At 42.6% G+C, this 22580-nt stretch overlaps 1 long non-coding RNA gene across 11 annotated transcripts in view; it reads left to right on the plus strand.

The window, feature by feature from the left end:
* The window catches only part of LOC144281840 (uncharacterized), a 94198-nt gene that overhangs the window by 49255 nt on the left and 22363 nt on the right, over positions 1 to 22580 (plus strand). For 6 of the 11 annotated variants that reach the window (XR_013350239.1, XR_013350241.1, XR_013350238.1 and 3 more), the window contains one exon: positions 10155 to 10288. The exons of 4 other annotated variants lie outside the window; for them this stretch is intronic. This is a non-coding gene — a long non-coding RNA (uncharacterized LOC144281840). Of the gene's footprint in view, positions 1 to 266; positions 583 to 10154; positions 10289 to 22580 lie in introns of those variants that run through there. One more of the 11 variants, XR_013350251.1, reaches the window with a different exon arrangement.

The following is a 22580-nucleotide window of genomic DNA, read 5'->3' on the forward strand; positions in this document are numbered from 1 at the left end:
GATAGGAGAGATGTGAGCATATTCAGAGACTGAAGGGAAGGGGCCAGCTGCAAGGGAGCCATGGACACTGGAGGTGGAGAGAGGGGTACTTCACAGGGGGTCAGAACAGGTGGGAAGGGACAAGAGCCATGGCACTGAGAGGATTAGTCCTTGATCAAGGAGGCAACCCTCTTCTACTCTGATAGAGCAGGGGAGAGGATGGGTGTGGGTGCAGCTGTAGGGCAGGGAGCAATAATTACGGGTGGTTCATGCTTGATTTTCTCCAGAAGGCAAAAGATGCCCTCCCTCGTGATGGTGTTTCATCATCTCACTACCAGGAAAACCACAGTTTTAAGGTTCCCGCTTGATGAAGTTGGCTTGACGCAAAGCAATAATGAAAGTCGCCAATGGAGAATGTGGCAGGAATCAGCCCGAGTGTCAAATTCACTCAGCTCCTATGTGCAAATAGATAATTACGAGGCATCTCTACCAGTTGAAGGGATCAAGATTCTTCTCCTGCGTAAGCTGGCACATGTTTAAGATTTCCAGAATACAGATTTCCGAAATAATGATTCTAATAAACAGTGGTTATCTTAACTTTATTTTCAGGCCATAAAACATATCCTTTGATAAATTATTTCGCCGTCTATCCCCAAGTGCACCTCTCCATGCAAGCCTCCCCTCCCCCGGCCAGCAGCAGCCCGAACGGCAGCTCCATATATTATTCATTCCAATCAAATAAGACACAGTGGTGCCTCAGTAAACTTGCTTTTCATATCAGAATTGGTCTTATTGAGTAATACACACTGCAGACCCCAGCTTCCAGCACCAGGCCTGAAATGAGCAATTCTCTCATTGTAATAATGTGCCTCTGTCATCTCCTTATTATCAGCATGATAAAAGATGAAATATTCACAGATGCTGCCCTCCTAACCTGATCACAGCTTGATATTTGAGCTTTGGAAATGAGTTTTATAAGCTTTAATATACTCCTTGGCGGAGTGACCCCTGAAATTAAACATTATTACAGAGCGGATATTTAAAAAGCTGGGGCCGCAAATTACATCAAAATGAAAATATTAAGGAGTATTACGAATATACCAAGTGGGAGCTCACAGCTCTGGAAGCTGTGAGCGCCGGAGAACTCCACACGCGGGTGTCAAAAACATCAGAAAAAATAATAACAGCAGAGACACCTTGACTTCGGTTATTTTATACTTAGGACTAAACGAAATTATTTGAATGGATTTTTTTTCTCCTGTAGGCTAGCTTTCCAGGAGGGGGAAAAAAAAAGCCCATTATTCTCAACTTTAGGTTCCTAATACATTTCACGCTTGGTTTAAAGAGGCACCTTCCTTTTTTTTTTTTTTTTCCTAGTGCATGGATAAATAAAAGAAATACCTAAATATAATGAAACCAAAGATCATGCTAAGAAAAAAGTGAGCAAACACGACTAGAAAGAGCCCCTGGATTCAATTTCCCCTGCGATTGGCACTCTGATGGACAGGCTTCCAGCAACATCGGGGCTGGGGCTGCAGGAAACCAAGTAGGAGAGAGTGGGGTGGGGGGCTCACCAGCCTGCGGTAGGACTGTGGCAGCTTCAACATGGGGACCTGAGGATAATCAGAAACATAGTATTGTCTGCTTGAGCTTCACAAGGGATTTCAGTTTGTGGGATGGTGGTTCCTGGAGTTGGGTACTATGGATGCAGACCAGTGATTACTGGTTTAATGCTAGACTCTCTTGGATTGAAAACTTCATGAGGGCAGGAATGGTGCCTGACTTGTTCCCAGTGGTATTCTCAAGTGTAGCCCCAGGACTCAGATAGATGCCCCTTAGTAAATACTGTATTTGTTAAATGAAGGAGCGAGTGAGTGAAAAAGAACCAATGACTTCCCAATTCTTTTCCTTCCTGGCCCCCATGAAGAGTTCCTTGGAGGTGTTGTCTCTCTGGACCTGCAAGGAACACACAAGGAATCTTGTCTGTTCTCTTCCAAATTCTTACCCTTTTATATTTACCTGAGGCTGTAAAACTAAGTTGCTAATTATAATTGGAGAGTATGCCAAAATTTTTTTTTTTGATGCAATATATACATTTTGCTATTCTGCTTGTCATGGAAAGCTCCAAAAAAGAACCAATGACTTCCCAATTCTTTTCCTTCCTGGCCCCCATGAAGAATTCCATGGAGGTGTTGTCTCTATGGACCTGCAGGGAACACACAAGGAATCTTGTCTGTTCTCTTCCAAATTCTTATCCTTTTATATTTACCTGAGGCTGTAAAACTAAGTTGCTAATTATAATTGGAGAGTATGCCAAAAAAAATTTTTTGATGCAATATATACATTTTGCTAATCTGCTTGTCATGAAATCTCCTCTTTTTGTCATTGCTTTTTAAAATTAATCTTTCTGAGATTCCGTTTCCTCAGCTGTAGGACTGGGACATTAACACTCAACTTGGTGGTTACTGTTGGGATGGAATGAGCAAACATATGTAAAACAGTATGTTAGCTCGCTGGCTCCCTCCCTCCCTCCCTTCCTTCCTTCCTTCCTTCCTTCCTTCCTTCCTTCCTTTCTCCTTCCTTCCTTCCTTCCTTCCTTCCTTCCTTCCTTCCTTCCTTCCTTCCTTCCTTCCTTCCGGCTTGGAGATGGTACAGATGTATTGACCAATTCAAAATAATCTTTTTTTTCTTTAAAAGAAACAAAAATCCCTTTCCTCAGTGGCAGATCAGTTATTTTACAAATCTCAAATGTTTATGTATAAAGGGGAAAAGAAATTCACACATAAAATCTAAAACATGGATTTTGTAATGGCTAGACTGGGGTTTGAATCCTGACTTTGTCTATTTGTAGCTTTGAGACTTTAGGCAAGTTATTTAATTTTTCTGAGGCTCAGTTTCCTTATTTATAAAAATAGGAATAATGGTAATGCTATCCCATTTGCCTGCTTCATGCCAAGGTATATATGTAAAAAAAATTAAATATAAAGTGTAAAGATTAGAAGAGAAGAAATAATAGTTATTATTTGCAGGAGTGCCTGGCTGTCTTAGTGGAGCATGTGACCCTTGATCTTGGGATTGTGGGTTCAAACCTCATGTTGGGTGTAGAGATTGCTTAAAAATAAAATCTTCTCAAAATAGTTATTATTTGCAGATCTATTACTATATAGAAAACACAAAAGAAACTATAGATAAATTATTAGAATCAAAATGAGAATTTAAGTAGGGTTGCCGGATACAAAATCAATATACAGAAGTCAGTTGAATTTTTATATGAATAGCAATCAGTTGGAAAATATAAAAGAAGCCATTCACACTAACAACAAAAATATAGAAGTACCTAGGAGAAATACAACAAAAACTGAAATTTTTTATGGAGAAAATTACAAAATTTTTTTGAAATATGCTAAATGAAGGGCTATATAAACAGATATATCATATTCTTGGACAAGATGCCCAACATTATAAAGACGTAAATTTCTCGAACTGCTCTTTCAATTCAGTGCAATTCCAATTAGATTTACGATGAGATGGGACCTTGACAAACTAATTCTTTTTTTTATTTTTTTATTTTTTTATTTTAAAGATTTTTATTTATTTATTCATGAGAGACCCACAGAGAGAGAGAGAGAGAGGCAGGACACAGGCAGAGGGAGAAGCAGGCTCCATGCAGGGAGCCCGACGTGGGACTCGATCCCGGGTCTCCAGGATCATGCCCTGGGCTGAAGGTAGCGCGCTGAGCCACCCGGGCTGCCCTAATTCTTTTTTTTTTTTTTTTTTTTTTTTTAAGATTTTATTTATTTGAGAAAGAGAGCATGAGCAGGGGGAGGGACAAAGGGAGAAGCAGACTCTCTTCTGATCAGGGAGTCCAATGTAGGGCTCGATCCCAGGACCCTGGGATCATGATCTGAGTCGAAGGCAGATGTTTAACTGACTGAGCCATCCAGGCACCCCTAACAAACTGATTCTTACATTTATATAGTATAGCAAAGGGCCAAATCCTTCTGAAGAAGAATAAGCTGGGGATATTACTGTACTAGATGAGCAAGACTTACCATAAAGCTATAGTAATCAAGACAATGATAGATAAATAGGATGATGGAACAGAAGAGCCCAGAAACCATGCATACATGGAAACTTGACTCTTGATGGTATGTGCGTTACAGAGTAGAGGGGTGCTGGGAAAATTGGTAATCCTTACTAAAAAAAAGATTCTGGTTCTTACCTTATGATTTACATAAAGATAAATTCTACGTGGATTAAATTATTAGAAGTGAGAAGAAAAACTAGAAAATGTTTAGAACAGTATAGGAGAATATCTTCATAACCATGAGGTCATGAAACATACATGTTGTAAAGACAAAGATTAATAAATGTGACTATATTAGAGTTAAGAGCTCATTCATCACAAGACCCCATAGAATGAAAAGACAAGCCATAAACCCAGGAGAAGATATTTTAACACACATAACCAAAAAGGATTAATATCCAGAATATATAAAGAATGACTGCAAATGTGTAAGAACAATACATTTGTATCAGACTAATGGGCAAAAGACATAAACAATTATTTTCCACAAGAGGAAATATGAATAGGCAATAAACATATGAAAAGATGCTTAGCCTCACTGATAATTGGAAATTGCACATTAAAACAATAATGAGATTTCATTGCATGTCCATCAGATTGCTAAAAATTAAAAAGACTGGCAGCACAAAGTTTTTTTGGGATGTGGAGTAACAAACTCTTGTCTACTACTGCTGGGTGTAAATTTGTGCAACCATTTTGGCAAAATTTTGGAATCATTTAGCAAATTTGAACTCCTATATATACTGTGATCCAGTAAATCCATTCGCAAAGTATATCCTTAAGAAACTTTCATATATATTTACCAAAGGACATGCACAAAAATGTTCATACCATCATTTTCTGTATTAGCAAAGATAATGGACTTCATCAAAATGTCCTATTGTATATTGGATAAAGAAATTCTGTTAAGCTTATATAATGGACTGCTATTCTGAAATAAAAGTGAACATATTAATACTATTTGCATTAACTAGGGTGAACTTATAATTCAATGTTGGGTGAGAAAAGGAGGTCATAAAGAACATCTATAGTAGGATACCATTTGTAGAAAATGCGTAAAAAGCTGATGATGATAAAATTATAGAGAAAACCTAAGGAGTGATTAAAACAACATTGAGATAGTGGTTATGCTAGGGTGGGTTGGAATCTGTAGGAGAGGGTATGAGGCAGGGGAGGAGTATATAGGGGGCTTCTAAGATGCCAGGGTTGTCTGATTTCCATTTTATTATCTCTGTTTTAACAGTACATATGTGTTTTTAAATCCTCTTTTGTATGATGTATTTTATAGTGAAAAACAAAGCAACAAGCTCAGAGGTGGGGAAGTGACTTGCCCAGAGTAAGAAGTAAGCAAAGACACAGACCACAGTCCTCAGGCTGGTGTCATTTCCTGAAGCATTAATGTTTAACCATTAATTCCTTAACCTTCTTTTGACTGTGGCTCTTTCCCTCCATTTGCACATATGTGTTCATGACTCCCTGGGCCTGTGGTGTCTTCTTCCAATGTGTAGGTCTTCCCCGTTGGACAAGATGCTGAGTTACAAGGCCGTATTTCCAATCAGGACTGTGTATTTTCCTTCAATCTGTCATTAGGTGACAACATTGAAACCAGATGTGTCAGTCATTCTGGTCGTGGTCATGGTCAGCAAAAGGGCCAGTTTGCAAGTCCAGTTTCTTCATAGCAGACTAATGGCAACTATACCAATATTAATAAACATCTATTGAGCACCTACTGTGTGTCAGGCACCATTGTAAGCACTTTTACTTAGTCCTTCCTATAGCCCCTAAGGATACTGTCATCCATCCACATTATTCCTCTGGATCTGGGGTTCATACCCAGCCAGTCTGACTTCAGAGTATTGACTACTCTCCACACATTTAACTATTTATTACATGCCTGCTATATTCAAGTCCATGAAATAAGTAATAAGCAAAACAGACATGGTTTCTGCCTTTACGGAATCCAGTGTGGGAGGCAGGCACTCATCCAAATATAAAATTGCAAATAAGGGTAAGGCTGTAGAGGCAAGAGGTATAGGGAGCTATGATAGCATATGTCGGAGAGCCTATCTGTGTTGGGAATGTCAGAGAGAGCTTCACTAGGATGTAACATTTGAGACGAAAGTGGAGAGGGCATTAGCCAGCCTGGGGATTTCGTTTTTACACTGAAGAAAGTGGTTATAGGGCAGAGGGAGAGCAGGATGGTGCAAGAAGAGGGTACAAGCCTCTAGAACAAGATGGTTAGAGAGAGGTAATGACACATTGTTGTCACAGGAGACCTCGTGTTCACAGACAGCTCCAGAGTTAGCAAGACAAATAAGGGCAGCTGGAGAAACAGCCTATCCCAACCTACCCAAATAGGCTGATAGGATTTAGCATTCCAACACTGGCTTGGGCAGAGACCTATTTATTTGGGGTGAAATGGGAAGACAGGACTGATGTCCTGCCCTTCCAATTTCCCTTCCTGAGCTCAGGGGAGCTTCTTCTAGGATATGGCTTCCTTCTCCTGAGATGCAGGTGGCTGCTTTTGGACCACAGGTAAATTACTTCTTGGCACCTGGCTTTAGGAGCCTGTTAAGCCAAAGAATTCAGCCAGTCTCAGTGTTATCCACACAACTAAGGTTGCGGCAGAGACTCTATCTTTTGTCCTTCTCCCCTTTGATTTTAGTCAGAACCAGGGTCTGCTTATCATTGGTCCACCTCTCCCAAAGTTGCTGTTTCTAACTTTGTCTGTGAATAGGACCAATGCTTGCAAGTGCCATAAACTCAGGTGGAGCTAGCACAAAAAATAGGGGCTTATTAGGGTTTCAGGAAATCCAAAGAGAGTGATGAGGCTGGATCAGAAACAGACTCACATGGTGGAACATAAAGCCAAACCTCCTTTCCAGTGCTGCAACTGTCAGGGAGAATGGGTTCTCTGCCTCATTCCTTTAGTCACGTGTAGTATAGACATGTAGTATAGAGTGCAGGTGGGCCCGCCCACGAGGCAGAAGAAAGCCCGTGTGCAAGAAGAAGGGGATGTCCTACTTTTTGCCATCAACCATGGAAACTTTGACCACTGAAAAAATGTGGTTCAATGAATGTCTAGGCCTGGACAATTAGATTTGTCACTCCTGTCCATCAAGAGAAGCAAGTGCAAAGATGTTGAGAGGAGCTAGAGAGTTGCTAGATGTTGCTTCCTTTATGAGCTGAGTTGGAAATATGAGGCAAAGAGAGAAGCCTTCCTGTTAATACTGGCAAATTGAGTGGGGTCTCAAAATGCCACCTAAACCATTGGGACACTCATGCAGCAGTCCTGGCCCTGTGTCGGGATCTCATTCCATTAAGAGTGTGTTCCTGTTCTGACGTCAGACACGGGCATTGGCTCCTCATTGGTCCATCTCCCCCTACGCTAAGGGGAGACTGACTTCCAATTGGCTGGCCCACTCCCAGTGTTGTCATGGTAGAAGTAAAGGCTTACTGCTCTTTGGTCCAGTTGCTTCTATCTTTGTACAGCAAAATGTAGTAATGCCAGAAACAAACACATTTTTGCATCAGCATTTGCCAGGGGACATAAAGTTACTTTTGCTTTCTTACTACAGCTCTTGAAGAACATGAGCATGCCCTGTAAACACACTTTTCTTTTTTTATTTTTCAAGGTGAGATAATCATGAATGGCATTTTAAGAAAATTCTTGTTAAATACTTTGAGTATCTAGCTTCCGAGATGTGACACGGAGTTGGGAAGAGGATTCCTTCTGTGTCTGCATGGAATCCACGCAGAGTCCCTCCCACCCCCAATAAGTTCTGGACCTCAGCACAGGGTGTTGTAATAACTCCCATTTCTCTGCCTGGTAACTACTGTCCCAGTCTTTGCTTTTATGAGTTTGGCTATTTTAGAGAACTTGTATAAATAAAACCATGCAATATTTGTGTTTCTGTGACCGGCTTATTTCTCTTGGCATCATATCCTCAAAGTTCATCCATAGAATTCAGTTTTCTTACTCTGTAGACCATCTTCTATGCACTGCACTGCCTTGCTCCTCTGTTCTTAGCCAGCCCTGGTTTAGTAAGACTTTACATTTTGACTCATGGTTATTTCTCAGCTAATTCTCAAACTGCCAGCTTTCTACCTGGTTGAAACTGTTGGACATGGCAATCATGACTTTCCCAGACATATACTCTTCCAAAGTAGCCTCTTTTACTCAGGCTCCTGCTCAGAGGGAGGGTGTTTAAGTGCCCTGTGTATAAGAACATGGTGCCCCTTTGCTGAAATTTCCCTATACACTTTGTTTGGCACTTACGTGCATTGGCCCACACAACCTGTACCATCTTGTGCGATAGGTCTTGGTTCTGTAATTCTTTGATTCTAAGACACATTGTCCATTTATTTACTTTTTTTGGGAGGTGAGGGACACTATCACATCAAATATCTAAATCAATCGTAATGCATAGCCCAGTTTCAGAATGCTAAAGTGTGAAAAAAAAACACAGGATAATTTTTACTTAATAATAAGGTATTAGAGACTCAGGGAGATTAAGTCATGTGCCCATGCTCAAACAGTAAGTGGTGGAGCTGGGATTTCTAAAATTCCTGGTGGTGGGGCACCTGGGTAGTTCAGACGGTTAAGCCTCTGCCTTCGGCTCAGGTCATGGTCTCAGGGTCCTGGGATCAAGTCCTGCATGGGGCTCCCTGCTCAGTGGGGAGTCCGGTTCTGCCTCTCTCTGTCCCTCCCCCTTGCTCCTGCTCTTTCTCTCTCTCAAATAAATAAATGAAATCTTTTATTTATTTATTTAAAAGATTTTGTTTATTCATGAGCGACACAGAGGAGAGGCAGAGGCAAAAGCAGAGGGAGAAGCAGGCTCCACAGAGGGAGCCTGATGTGGGACTTGATCCTGGGACTCCAGGATCACGCCCTGAGCTGAAGACAGCGCTAAACCGCTGAGCCACCCAGGCGTCCCTTAAATGAAATATTTTAAAAAATAAAATTAAATTCATGGTGGTGAGAGGTGACCCTGTCCTTTCTCTTCTCCTTCCTCCTGTACCCACTTGCAGCTGGAGCCAGCAGCCTGGTTCGGGTATGTGCATCTGATCTCCTGCTGTTCCAAGTACTGTCTTCCTCTCAGGAATGAAGTATTGGTGTTGAGGGAGACTGTAGTGCCTGGGGCTGCAGAACTGGGAAGTCTGAAAGGGTCAGAGCCATGACAGGCTGGAGCCTTGGACAAGCTGATGTTTAGGGGAGCAGACAGTTTGAGGATGGGTATATAAATGGGGCAGACCAGCTGAGAAGGTAAGATAGGGATACTAGCCACTATGATGTTCTCACTCTCCTTCCTCCAGGAGGATTCTGGAACATTCTCCTGAATAAAAATAACCTTTATTTGCCAGGTGCTTTGCTTATTAGCATTTACACCTCATGATCTCATGTCACCTTCATGACAACCCTTTGGCCAGTTCTAGTCTCACCCCATTTTAGAGTGAGAACATGGGTTCAGAAAAGTGACTTGCCTCAGTCCCACAACTGGAAAGTGGCTGAACTGGATTGGGATCCAATGTGGCCTCTATCCAGAGCTGGGCTTCTCTACACCATCTTACTTTGAGATCACTAGAAACAATAACACCAAACAAACAAAAAACCCCGAACCACCCTCTTATTCATGCTGGTTTGCATGAGTGTCTGATCCTTGGCACTAGGCAATTACAACTGGAACAGAAGTTTTCACAGAGGATTTTGTTTTCCCTTCTGGGTTTATTCTGTTTGACTACGATATCAGTGACAACATCTGCTTTCTGTTTTTACAGATTCTTTTTTTTTTTTTTCAAAGCATGCATTTGAAGTATGAGTATTTGGTTTTTTGGACTGAGTGAATGAATATGTTTTATTTCTCTGAGAATCCACATTTCTTAGGCATGTGGATTGAACTGAACTGTCTGGATTGTTTTTTCATCTGAACAGTCCATGCCCCAAACGCAGCTTCTTACCACTCCTTCTCTATCCCCCTTGATGGTTGAATCCATTTGAACAGGCTTTTACACTTGCCATATGATTTATTTACTAACTCAGGTGCTCATTCAGCAACTGAGCATTTACTGAGCACCTATTCTTTACTAGACGTTGTGCTGCAGCCAGAGAGCTCCACTGACACGCCCCTGCTTTAAGAACCTCACAGGTTGGGGTGTGGAGAGAGAAGTAGGAGGGAATAAGGTTACTGAGGACCCCACAGCATCACAAGTGCTATCACAGAGGTAAGTACAGTGATGACAAGAGCAGTGTGTGCGTCAGACTGGGGTTTTATCAAAGCTTCCCGATTGGTTGGCTGTGATGTTGAAGGACAGGTGAGTGTTAGCTACATAGAGAATGGGTGGAGAGGTGGGGAGCATGTGAAGCAGAGACAATAGCAAGTATCAAAGTCAGGAGGAAAGTTAGGAGAACTGCAACTCACCTGGTGTTGGGAAGGCACAGGTGAGAGTGATATGGACAGAGTGACAGGGATCAGGCTAGAGAGGCCGTCAGGGGACAGACTGAGCCTCCGTACAGCCTTATTAATGAAAGCCTTCCTTAATAACAGGTGAAGGAATTCCATGGAAGGGTTGAAGTGGGGGAGTGTTGCAGCCAGGCTGCTTTCCTGTGGTGGCAGTGGAGTGAGTGGGGTGTAGTGGCAATTTTCGCTGTCAGAAAATCCAGTTGGGAGGCAGTTGCTCTAATCCAAGAGAACAGTGGCAGTACAGATGGAGGAGAAAAAAAACCAACAGATTTGAGAGCTGTTAGGGAGGTAAAATAGGCTGAGCTTCTTGACAGAGTGGAGCAGTGGGTGAAGGAGAGGGGGGCATCCTTCCTTCCTAGGTCGTTTGGTTGGGTGACTATGTTGGTGGCACTGGCACCATTTAGCAAGATGGCGTTGGAAGTGGTGGAGCAGGTATGGGGTCTGGACTGGGATTGGAGAAACAAGTTCAGATTTGAATATGCCACAATAGATATGTCTGTGGGACATGTAGGGGAATGATGGGCATTGGCAGGAGAACACCAGAGAGGGGCAGAACAAGAGAGACCAGTGCTCAGCATCCTACAGCTGCCCTGGGAATGGGATGTGAGGATGGGGTAAGGAAAACTCTTTTGCTTACCTCAGGCATCCTGGATCTTTTCTTACAAGGTTTCTACTTGGAAAATTTCCTGTCTGTCTTGGGGGGTATGCAGTCAAATTGCAATGTCAGTGCACCCAGCATTGATAGTTTCCCTGGAGAGATGCATCTTCCCACCCATTTGGATATAGCATGTTGGGGCTAATATGGAGGATTCTGCTTCCTTGCAGTTCATTGATACATTCCTTGCATTTGGTATCCATCGTCCTCTGGCCATCACCAAGTCAACGGGATTCTAATATTCCTTTCCCTGATCCAACCAAAGCTCTTTGTAAATTGGACTCAGCAGGAGTAAGTCCAGTGACCTCATAAATAGTGGAAATGATTGCAAATCAGAATTCATATATGTTCCCAACTCAGTGGGTATCCTTCTCCCCCACAAAGGAAGCAATCATTGCTTTCAAATTTCTGTTTGCCCTTTCACTCAGCTATGTTGGAAGAAAATATATATAGAGATTTTGCTGTATAAGCCTGAAAAGTCCACTTCCTCCAACCTGAAAAAATAAGAGTCCTATGCCTGGCCCTGTGTAGTCAGGTGTTTGCACTTGGAGAATCACCCAGAAGTGTGAGGCTCTGGCTGGGGGCTCATAGAAAAGGTCTTCCATAAGCATCAGGGAAAATACTTCATACTGAAAGAAATACTTAAAAACATGGTGGCAGAGACTGCTAATGTGTGACCAACATCAGTCTTTTCCCCTCTCTTCATGGCACATGGAGGAGGAAGGGCTTCAGGGACTCATTTTGGCCGTTGGAGCATGAGCAGAAGCAATTATACCCTTTCTAGTCTTGGCCCTTCATGAGATCTTCCACTTTCTTTCTTGTCTGTTTTCTGGCTTTTGTGGTGATCCAGTGGAGGACTCTGAGATGATGGAGCAAATATATGGAAGGAGGTTGAGTCTCTGAATGACTGTATGGAGCAGAGTTCTGTCTACTGGCCTGCATTAAACTATGACTTGAATAGGAAATAAACCTCTCTGTGTCTAAACAGTAGGATTTGGATGGGGTTTGTCCGATGTGGGAATTTGGTTGTCTTTTCTGCTATTTCTTCTCTGAGTTCTGTTTTTTGGAGCCCTGCTTGGATTTGTATGGAAAAGACTGCTTTCTCATACCTCTTTCCTTGTCTGGCACTCTCCTTGCTTTTCCCTATAGAGATATATGAATCGAATAACTTGTGGTTCTGATGCATAAAAGGTACATAAGAGAGAGAGAGACAGAGACAGAGAAAGAGAGAGAGAGAGAGAGAAAACGTGTCCTCACGCGCACAAGGGATTGCTTGAGGAGAGAGCAGGGATAGTCCTGGATTCCCATCCTGCCTGTAGAGTCTGTTATCTGATAAATCACTTAATTTTGTCGAATCTCAGTTCCTTCACTTGTGAAATGGGCTTGTACGAATAAGGAGAATTGCTGTGAGCGTTTGATGAGATAATGTATATGAAAGCACTTTATAAACTGTAAAGCTCAATATGCCTGTGGGTGATGATTGGGGAGGTAGGAGGATGTTGACACTTGGCTGAGCGATACTTCACTGTGATTGTTCTCTTTTCGCCTGCCATTCTGGGCACCCACATTCTTTAAGTGGAAGCATCCATGTTGAACCCCAGTTCTTTCATGTTGCACTGCTCGAAATAATCCTTGAAGAGCATTTATAGAAAGTTAAGGTTAATTTTGCTCACTCTCAATGCTTTTTTTCCCTCTTCTTTCAGTTGTTGCTAGATTTATGGAAGGAGAATTCATAGAGCAGAGTTAATAAGTCAATTAAATTTCATTTGGTTTACAAAAAAAACTCCCCATTCTAAAACTGCCCAAGAAACAAAACTACATCTATTCACACAAATTGCAACGCTTTTTCTCTGGATAAACAATTTCTTTTTGTGTTTTATTGTTTTTATGTCCTAAAAGGACAGAGAGATTCACCCGTCTTGGAGTTTCCATAATTTAAGAACAATCATTTGCTTTTTCTAATTTGTCCTAATGAGCCCACATTTTTTCTTTATCAGACCCATTTTCTCTGGCAAAAGGTCATCACAGGCAATCATCCATGTCTGCTGGGTATAAATTGTTTTCATAACAATTTTCATTTGCCTTGGAAAATGCGCCAGGCTGAAAACATGGCCACTTTTTATCTATGATAGCATGCATCATGTTTCTTCCCATTTGCTTTGGAATATCAACCCTCAGAAGAATAACAAGCCATGGAGTTGGGAATGTGAGCTGGTGATGTGGACTGACAACACTCCGTCCCTGCTTTCTAGACCTGCACACCTGTTCCATCTCTTCTTTCTGGCTCACTTTGGGATCCAGATCCCCTTTTCACTTCCTCTACCTCCTCGGTGTGTTTTCTGGCTGCCTTGGCCTAGTCGGGCCTTGATTCCCCTTCATTCTGTGTCCCAAAGCTGAAGGCTGATCAAGCCCACTCTCACTCCCAGTCTCAGCTCCTAGAAGTGTCCTGGGCTGAGGCTGGGAGACTGTGATAATCAGAGGAAGGGAGGATTTTAAAAAACATTTTATATTTCATTTTAATTCTCCAAAAGCTCCAGCATGTGTTCTGTTGATTCCTTCACTCATTCATGTGACTAAAATTACTGAGCATCTACTCTGTTCCAGGAACTGGGCATAAAGATTACATACATTCCTGCAAACTCTATGCTTTTGATCCATTGATGGAGATAGGCAATGGTATGAGAAATTATATTGCCATTGTGGGAAGCACAGAGACACTGGGGGAACAGGGTGTCTGGATGAGTTTCTGCTCAGATTCAAGGCAAACAGACACAATGTGCTAAAGGAGGGGCTCAACCAGCACTGTCCAAGAGAAATATAATTTGAGTCACCAATGTAATTTAAAATTTTTTACTTAAAAAATTATATGGTAAAATTGACGACTTTTTTCTTTTCCTCCTGCAGTGTTCAGTTCTTAGAATTTTAACACATGGAATATACTCAGGTACCCACCACCACAGAATATAGAACAGTCTTGTCTTCCAAAAAAACTCCTCTGGGCATTCCTTTGTCATCACATCCTTTCCCACCTATAATCTCTAGCAACCACTCATCTGTTTTCCACCACTATAGTTGATCTTTTTTTTTTTTTAAATTTATTTATTTATTCACGAGAGACACAGACAGTAAGGCAGAGAACAGGCAGAGGGAGAAGCAGGCTCCATGCAGGGAGCCTGATGTGGGACTCGATCCAAGGTCTCCAGGATCACGTCCTGGGCTAAAGGTGGTGCTAAACCGCTGAGCCACCCGGGATGCTCCTATAGTTGGTCTTTATAGGAATGTTCAATAAAATGGAATCATATAGTATGTGAGCTTTTGTGATTGGCTTCTTTCACTCAATGAATCTTTAAGATTCATCTAAGTTGTTTATTAATATTTCCTTCCTTTTTTGCTGTAAGTAGTTTTCCATGATATGGATATAGTACAGTTTCTTTATCCATTCACCTCCTGGGGAAGATTTGAGTTGCCTCCAGCCCTGGGCTATCACAGACAGAGCTGCTGTCAGTCTTTTCCAGCTGCCATGACAAAGTACCATAGACCAAGTGGTTTATAAACCATAGAAAGTTATTTCTCACAGTGGCAGAGAGGGAGAACTCTCTGGGATCCCTTTTGTAAGGGCACTAATCCAATTCATGAGGGCTCAACTAGCATGAGTGACTCACCTCTCAGAGGTCCCACCTCTTAATACCATCACACTGGGAATAAGATTTCAATATAAAATATTCATGGGGTAGGGAACAAAAATTCAGTCCATAAAAGCTGCTATGAACACTTATATAGACTTTCGTATAAACGTACATTTTAATTTCTCTAGGGTAAACACCCCGGGGTAGGATCTCCGGGGTATTATGGGAAGTGTATAATTAACTTTGAAAGAAACTGCCAAACCTTTCCCAGAGTGCCTTCCATTTTGCATTCCCAGTCGCAATGAGAATTTCACTAATTCCTCATCCTCACCAGCACTTGGTGTTGTCAATATTTTTAATTGTATCTATTCTAATGGATGCTAAGGGATATCTATTTTAATTTGCATTTCCTTAATGCCTAGGGATTGAACATCTTTTCATGTGCTTATTTGACCTCCTTATATCCTCTTTGGTAAAGTGTCTGCTCAAGTCCTTTGGATGTTTCTTATTGAGTTTTGAGAATTCTTTTTTTTTAAAGATTTAATTTATTTATTCATGAAAGACAGAGAGAGGCAGAGACATAGGCAGAAGCAGGCTCCATGCAGAGAGCCTGATGTGGTACTGGATCCCAGGAGCCCGGGATCATGACCTGAGCCGAAGGTAGACGCACTCAACCATTGAGCCACCGAGGTGCCCCGCATTTTGAGAATTCTTATGTTCTGGATACAAATCTCATGTCTGTTACGTGGTTGGAAAGTATTTCTTCCCAGTCCGTAGCTCGCCTTTTAATTCTCCTGTTCGTGTCTTTGGTAGAGTAAAAGTTTACAATTTTTATGAAGTTCCAATTTATCATTTTTTTCTTTTATGAATTATGCTTTGGTATCATTTCTAAGAGCTCTAAGTGTTTTAAATTTTCTAGCAACCATCTAAAGAAAAGTCAAAGGAATGAGGCAAGATAAATTCTAATAATATATGATATATGTCCCAATATTTCCAAAATGCTGTAATTTCAGCATGTAATCATTTAAAAAATTAAGATGTTTCACATTTTTGGGGTACTTAGTCTTCAAAATCCATTGTGTGCTTCGTACTTACAAGCCATCTCCACCTGACTATCCACATTTCAAGTGCTCAACAGCCACATGGGTTAGTGGCTACTGCATTGGAGGGTGTCAAGCCAGACCATGTGACAAGTTTTTGAAAGGTGATGGTTGACAACTCTTAAAGTCCTCCCCTACACTGAGGGTATAAAAAGAAGAGGAATCAGAGATTTGGAGCTGGTCTTCGGGGAGGATTTCTTCAGGGAAATCTGTGCTGTGAATTCTAGCCTCCTTCCCTTCCATGGGGAGGGGGGTGGGATCTGCTACTTCTTAATCCTAAACCAGCTGAGAGGGACCATGAGGAGGAAAGCAGGATGTGGGGGCTCAAGCTTTGGAAAGGAAATGGTGCTGTGCTGTGGGTCCCAGGGGAAGGGCTGTGGGATACCTGTCTTCTTGTCTCAAGTCTTGAGAAAGGGCTTGAATGGGTCACTTGGAGAGCTCATTATACATCCCCTCCAATTTGAGGGACACAGCTGGTGTATGATTTATACCTAAGAAACCTACAGGTCAAGGATACTGACTGAAGCAGCCTAGAAGTTGCTGTACTCCCATCTATTTGGGGTCAAGAATGCAAGAGTGTAGCCCAGAATGAGTCAGACAGAAAGCCAGTGTGAGATCCTATGCAGGACCTTGGCCATCAGACCTCAGCAGAGAGAAGCTACAGGTGTCATCCAAGGCCTCAGGACTAACGCAGGGCAAGCCATGGGCCTAGGCAGAGATACATTTGCCCTGATTAAGAAGACTGCAGCTGTGAGAGAGCAGAGTCTCCAAAGGACCCACGAGAGAAAAGAAGTCAGTTGTGGGCGTCTGCGAAGTTCAGAGAACAGCAATGCTAGATCTCCATGTACCAGTCAAAACAGAACTTTCAGGCTCCCCTTCCCTCTTCCTCCTCTTTGCCTTCCATCCATGGAGATGTCAGAAAGGTGGATGGCAAATGGGAGAGGAGGAGTAGAAGCGTAGGTGAGGAACAAGAAGACATCCACCATGTCTCTCTCCTCTGACTGCAGGCGCCCCACCTGTAAGTAGTCTGGAGTGGGCAGAGTGGAAAAGCCTCGATTTTAAATCAGATCTAGGAGTTTGATTATTATATGAGGCAGGATGTTTAAATTACTTAAATTATCCTGTGACTTAAAAGACAGTTTATGCTTCTCACCTGTTTGATGTCTCATAACTAATCTCCTGCTGCTAGACTCCCTTTTGCCCCCTTCCTGCCCACTGATGTGGAGGTAGCCTATTGAATTTCAGCTCGATCATGTCACACCTATTCTCACAAACCCTTCATGTGCAAACCTGTCAAGGCTTTCCATGAGGGTAGAAGATAATATTCCCTCTACTCCGTCCACAGGCGTCATCGTGGTGGTCATGGTGGGGATCGTGGTGGTCATGTGGCAGAGAACACATTTGTCTCAGGTGCTCCTGGGGCCCTTGACCACAAGGTACAGGTATAGTTTAGTTTGCTTGCAGTGGGGAAAATCAAGCCCAATGTTAAATGAAATTGATCAGTTGGAAATGTTGATACATCATTAGGTTGAGAAAAATAAGCCAATCAGTCATCAGATGTGTTTGATGGAAAATGTAAGAGACTAGTTTGGGTGATTTATTAATTCAAGAATTATTTGCTGAGCCAAGCACCATGCTAAGGAGCTGGGCATACAACAATAGAGTAGTCACAGCCCTTGCCCTCATGCAGTTTTCAGTTTCTTACCTAGGATTTTTGCAAGAAATTGTCACTACAGTGTGTGAGGATTGTTACGATAGAGGAAGTCCCAGGTGCTTCGGATGGCCATGACAGAGACAGTGTCTAAAGCCTTACCAGTTTGAATTTCCATCATTTGGGGATCAAATCTGCAAGCATATAGAGATGTAGAAGGGAAATGCATATTGGAGAAGCTCCCAAGAGAAATAGAAGGATATAGCATTACTGAGTAGGAACATAATTAGGAGGGCAGTGGCAAGAAACGATCCCCAAGGATAGATGGGGAAACAGGATGATGCTCATCAATCATGGGGGAAAAAAGGCATCAAAGAATGATCATTTATTGATTCCCTGCAGTGGGAATAAAACAGTCATATCTTGCAGATAATGATTAACAGTGGGTATTAGTGTGATGCAGCCCTTCAGTGGTGGAGGTGATGAGGCACCTCTTTGATTTCCAAAGGCTTGGAGTATAACTGATTGGCCATCCACTGCTGAGCTCTGAAGTCCTTCATGTGCTTGCCTGAAGGCCACACTTCTTATGCTTATCCCCGGCCGATAACAGAGCGAGGTGGGGCTACTAAAACAGACTTGGTCTGAGGAGATCCGGGGCCCTTCTGATGGGTGACTTCCCACTTTCTTCTGTAGCTTCTCCCCCTAATGAGTTTTTGCACATCTAATCTCAGAGGATCCAGACTAGCATACCTTCCCAAGAGTATTCCAGAAGAAATGAATAGATGTTTCTTGAAGCATATTTTTATCCAGAAACCATCAGTGCTGTCAGGGTAGGTGCAGCAGTGGGGGCGGCAACCAGGCCGGGCTATGTGGCCACATGGCATGGCATTACACATGCACCTGGTTCAAAGTTTGGTCTTCCACTTTGGGGTGGGGGACCTGGGGCAAGTTACTTAATTTTTACTACTCTCTGTATCCTCATCTGTAGAATGGGATACTCATTTTTCCCTCACACGCTTTTATTTGGTGGGATAGATCAAGGTAATGCATGTAAAGTCTTACCACAGTACCTGGCACAGAGTTGGGCTTGCTGCTAAGGGCTTTATCTCCTTTCTCCTTCATCCTTGGCCGAGTGCATCATTCCTCTTTCATTTAGGGCCCCTTGATGCACCACCCTTTAATACAGCTTCATGAAGGCCCTACTTCTCCAAGAAGCCCTTACTACCAAAGTCTTAGGATTGAGATCTTTTGCTTCTTCTGACCTGCTGTTGGTGTCCCTTTCTTGGTTCTGATTGCACTGGACCCTGTATGGTTTACAGGGGATCTCTTCCACGTCCTCTTTATAGGAACTCCTCCTTCTCCATCCTTGTGGTTTTCGTGGGAGCCATGTTGGTGCTCTGCAATTCTATCTCCTGGATACAGTTGGTTGTTCTGTGGCATCTGAAATGAGCCATTGATACCTTCCCTAGGAATTTTAGACTCAAGAATGTCAGATTTGTTTCGGGAGGCAACTAAGGTCATCACATCTCAAGCTCAGAGGCTACTGGCAGCCCAGCCATGTGTTCCATTGGACGGAAGGAGAGAGCCTGGCCACAAGGAGCTGCCACACCTGAAAGGGAAAGAGGAAGGACAGGGAGAGGTCTGGCAGCATTGAAGTTCTTGGTTCTGGTTTTTCCATAGGTTCTGAGACACACCCCATCATAACCAATACCCTTCTTGCATAAGCTAGTTTGAGTAGAGTATCTGTCACTTGCAGCCCAAAGAGTTCTGAGTAACGAAGGTGTTATTTTGTTCTATGTTTCTACCCTGCCTTCCCGCCTTGACTATGAACCTCTCAGGGGCAGAGACCATTTCTTTCTCTCTGCTTCTGCCCCCAGAGCCCAGAATAGTGCCTGGCCCCTCCCTGCAGCTGCTCCAGACAGATGTGCAGTTGACAACAAGGCTAAATGAAATATTATGCTCATGGAAGCTTTCTATATAATCTGTGCATGATGTCACACGACCACTTTAAATCTATGCCCAAAATTCAGGCTTAAATGTGCTAAAAATGTTTGGTGGCAAGGACTGTGGGCCCTTTTGGAAAAGAGCTCCTGGCAGGTATTTTGTAAGAGGCATGGAAGAGTTTCAAGTTGATGGGTGTTGCTAGGAGAAACACCACCCGAGATGAACCTATGTCACCATGCACCCCACCCCCGGCTCCCCTGCTCCTCTTCCTTCCCTTGTTCCGCCAGGCGACCTATTTAAAAATGCAAACATGAGGATACTGCAGCTACAACCAGCCTGTCTGTGGTTGTAGATGCACAGAAAGTTGGTTGGATTTGCTCTCAAGGCTCTTTGCACACATGATTCCATTTGAGTCCTGATTAAGGTGGAAAATCCACAAGGACAGAAATTTTTGTATTTCATGTACAACCTACACCAGGCTGGCCTTCTCAGTAAACATCAAGCAGGGTTCCTCTTCTGAGTTCTGCAACATGAGCAGGGCTAGGACTTGGGTAAGATGAAGACATTCACCTAGATGCAAAATGTAAGGGGGTACTGAAAAACTCGCCATTGAGATAAGTAACATTTCAATACAGTATTTTAAAAGGTCATTATTAATTTAAAAAGTCTGTGATAAGATTTTAGCATTTTACTTAAAGATGGGCTCTGTTGATGGGGTCAGGATTAGGGTGAGTTGCATGGGATGAAAGGGCAAGTGTGGGGTTGACCTTGAATGGAAGGTCCAAGGATAGAAGACACTCCTCTGAGTTCACCACAAGCCATCTGTCTTTCTCCTTGGCTTATAGATGACTGTGTGTTTCATTCTCCTTTGCGGTTAGGTACAGCCATGTGACTAAATTCTTGTGGAAAATCAGTAGAATTAATGTGAGTCACTCCAGGCCTTGCCATGGAGAACTCCAGCATTCGATTCTTCATGCTCTTCCAGCTTGATACCCATGAGCATGGGGACCTCAGAAGCCAAGGGTTGAACATGACAGAGTCACCAGACAAAATAACCTAGGAAATGAAGTCAGTAGTGAAGGAGAGCCCACCGGTCAGATCAAGGCATCCTTTCTGGACCTTAAGAGAATTAAAAAAAAAAAAAACGACAACTTATATTCTGTTAATCCACTGAGATCTGGGAGATTTTATTCTTTCCAGCAGCTAGCATTACCTTAACTGATAAATAATTTGGTACCAGAAGTGGGATATTGCTGCTACAAAAACCTAAAATATAGGACATTGCCTTGGTGGTCAGGTGGCATGCAGTGAGGAAACTGATCTTGGAGGCTGGAAATATGGACACCCATGATGTACAGGTGCAAAGCTTTTGGTACAGTTGTCACCTGTGATAAATGAGAAGGCAGGCTATGTGCCTACTGGGCCTGTGGCTCTAAGGGACTCAGTTGGAAAGAGTCTGATAACAGGCTGGATTTTACTGTCTGCTTCTGGCAATAGATTACAAGAAAGAGATGAGCTCAAGAGAGATGTGGCTGAGTAGCCTTAAAATAGCTCCCATGTCTCCGAACTTGTAGTAGAAAGCAGCTGCAAAAGGTACACAGCCTCAAAAGAAGGATTAGTCTCCTATACCCACTTCAGATGTGGTCACAAAATATGATGGATGAGAAAGAGCCTCTGAGAGCCCAGATAGGAGCCACAGGAAATCATGAATGTGGAAGATTCTCCCAGAGAGCAGAGCCAGCACCTGGTTCCTTAAATGTCCTTACATTTCTCCATCATGAGGGTAGGCACACCTCTAAATTCCACTAGCAGATTGTTTATCTGAACCTTTCCCATCTCGCCTTTCAGGCTGTGTGCTGCTCCATGCCTGGAATGTGTTGGTGAGATCTTGGTGAGATTAGGATTGCACATTCCACTAGCAAATGTATAACCTGCCAGGGGGCTTTCAAATGCTTATGCGCTTTATTATTATTTTTTAAAGATTTATTTATTTATTCATGAGAGACACAGATTGAGAGGCAGAGACATAGGCAGAGAGAGAAGCAGGCTCCCAGCAGGGAGCCCGATGCAGAACTCGATCCCGGATCCGGGGATCACGACCTGAGCCAAAGGCAGGCGCCCAACCGCTGAGCCACCCAGGCGTCCCTGCCTGTGCTCTTTAGTCCAGTATTTCCATGTGTAGTAATCTGTTCCAAAGAAACAGTCCAATGTGTAAATAAAGATTTAGGCACAAAGATATCCAATTCACTGTTATTTAAATAATAAGAAATTTGGGGCATCTGAATGGCTCATTTAGGTAAGTATCCAACTCTTGATTTTGGCTCAGAGCATGGTCTCAGAGTCGTGAGATGGAGCCCCATGTTGGGCTTTGCACTCAGTGGGGAGTCTGCTTGGGATTCTTTCTCTCTCTCTCTCCCTCCACTTGAGCACTCTCAAATAAATAAATCTTTTTTAAAAAAAGTAATAAAAAATTTGGAGACTATCTAAATATCCAACGAATTAAATAAAAGACCTAGTAAATTTATCAGATATTTATAGCATAGAATATTACTCATCCATTAACCTTTTTTGTATGTGAAAAGTTTTTCATGATTTGAGAAAAGCTTATCATGCAAAATTGTATGTCAACGAAGACTGCTGCTCAGTAAAGACATATGCACAGCAAGAAAACCAGAGAAGGAGTATGTTAATATGTTTGTGGCGATTTTATAGGGAATTATAGGGCTTATTAGAGACAGTATCTTGGAGGTTTTGGTAACATACAGATTTGCTACAAAGGGTATAGATGGCTTTTATAATTATTTTTTTATTTTTTTATTTTTTTTTTATTATTTTCATTTATTTATTCATGAGAGTGACACAGAGAGAGAGGGGGAGGGGGGTGGCAGAGACACAGGCAGAGGGAGAAGCAGGCTCCACGCAGGGAGCCCGATGTGGGACTCGATCCCGGGTCTCCAGGATCATGCCCTGGGTTGAAGGCAGGCCCCAAACTGCTGAAGAATTGATGATGTACAGTTGTCACCTTCTTATCCCTGATGCTCTTCTGATTCTAGCATTTGGTTTGATGAGCTGGAGAT

Source organism: Canis aureus, chromosome 13, assembly GCF_053574225.1.
Source record: "Canis aureus isolate CA01 chromosome 13, VMU_Caureus_v.1.0, whole genome shotgun sequence".
NCBI lineage: Eukaryota > Metazoa > Chordata > Mammalia > Carnivora > Canidae > Canis > Canis aureus.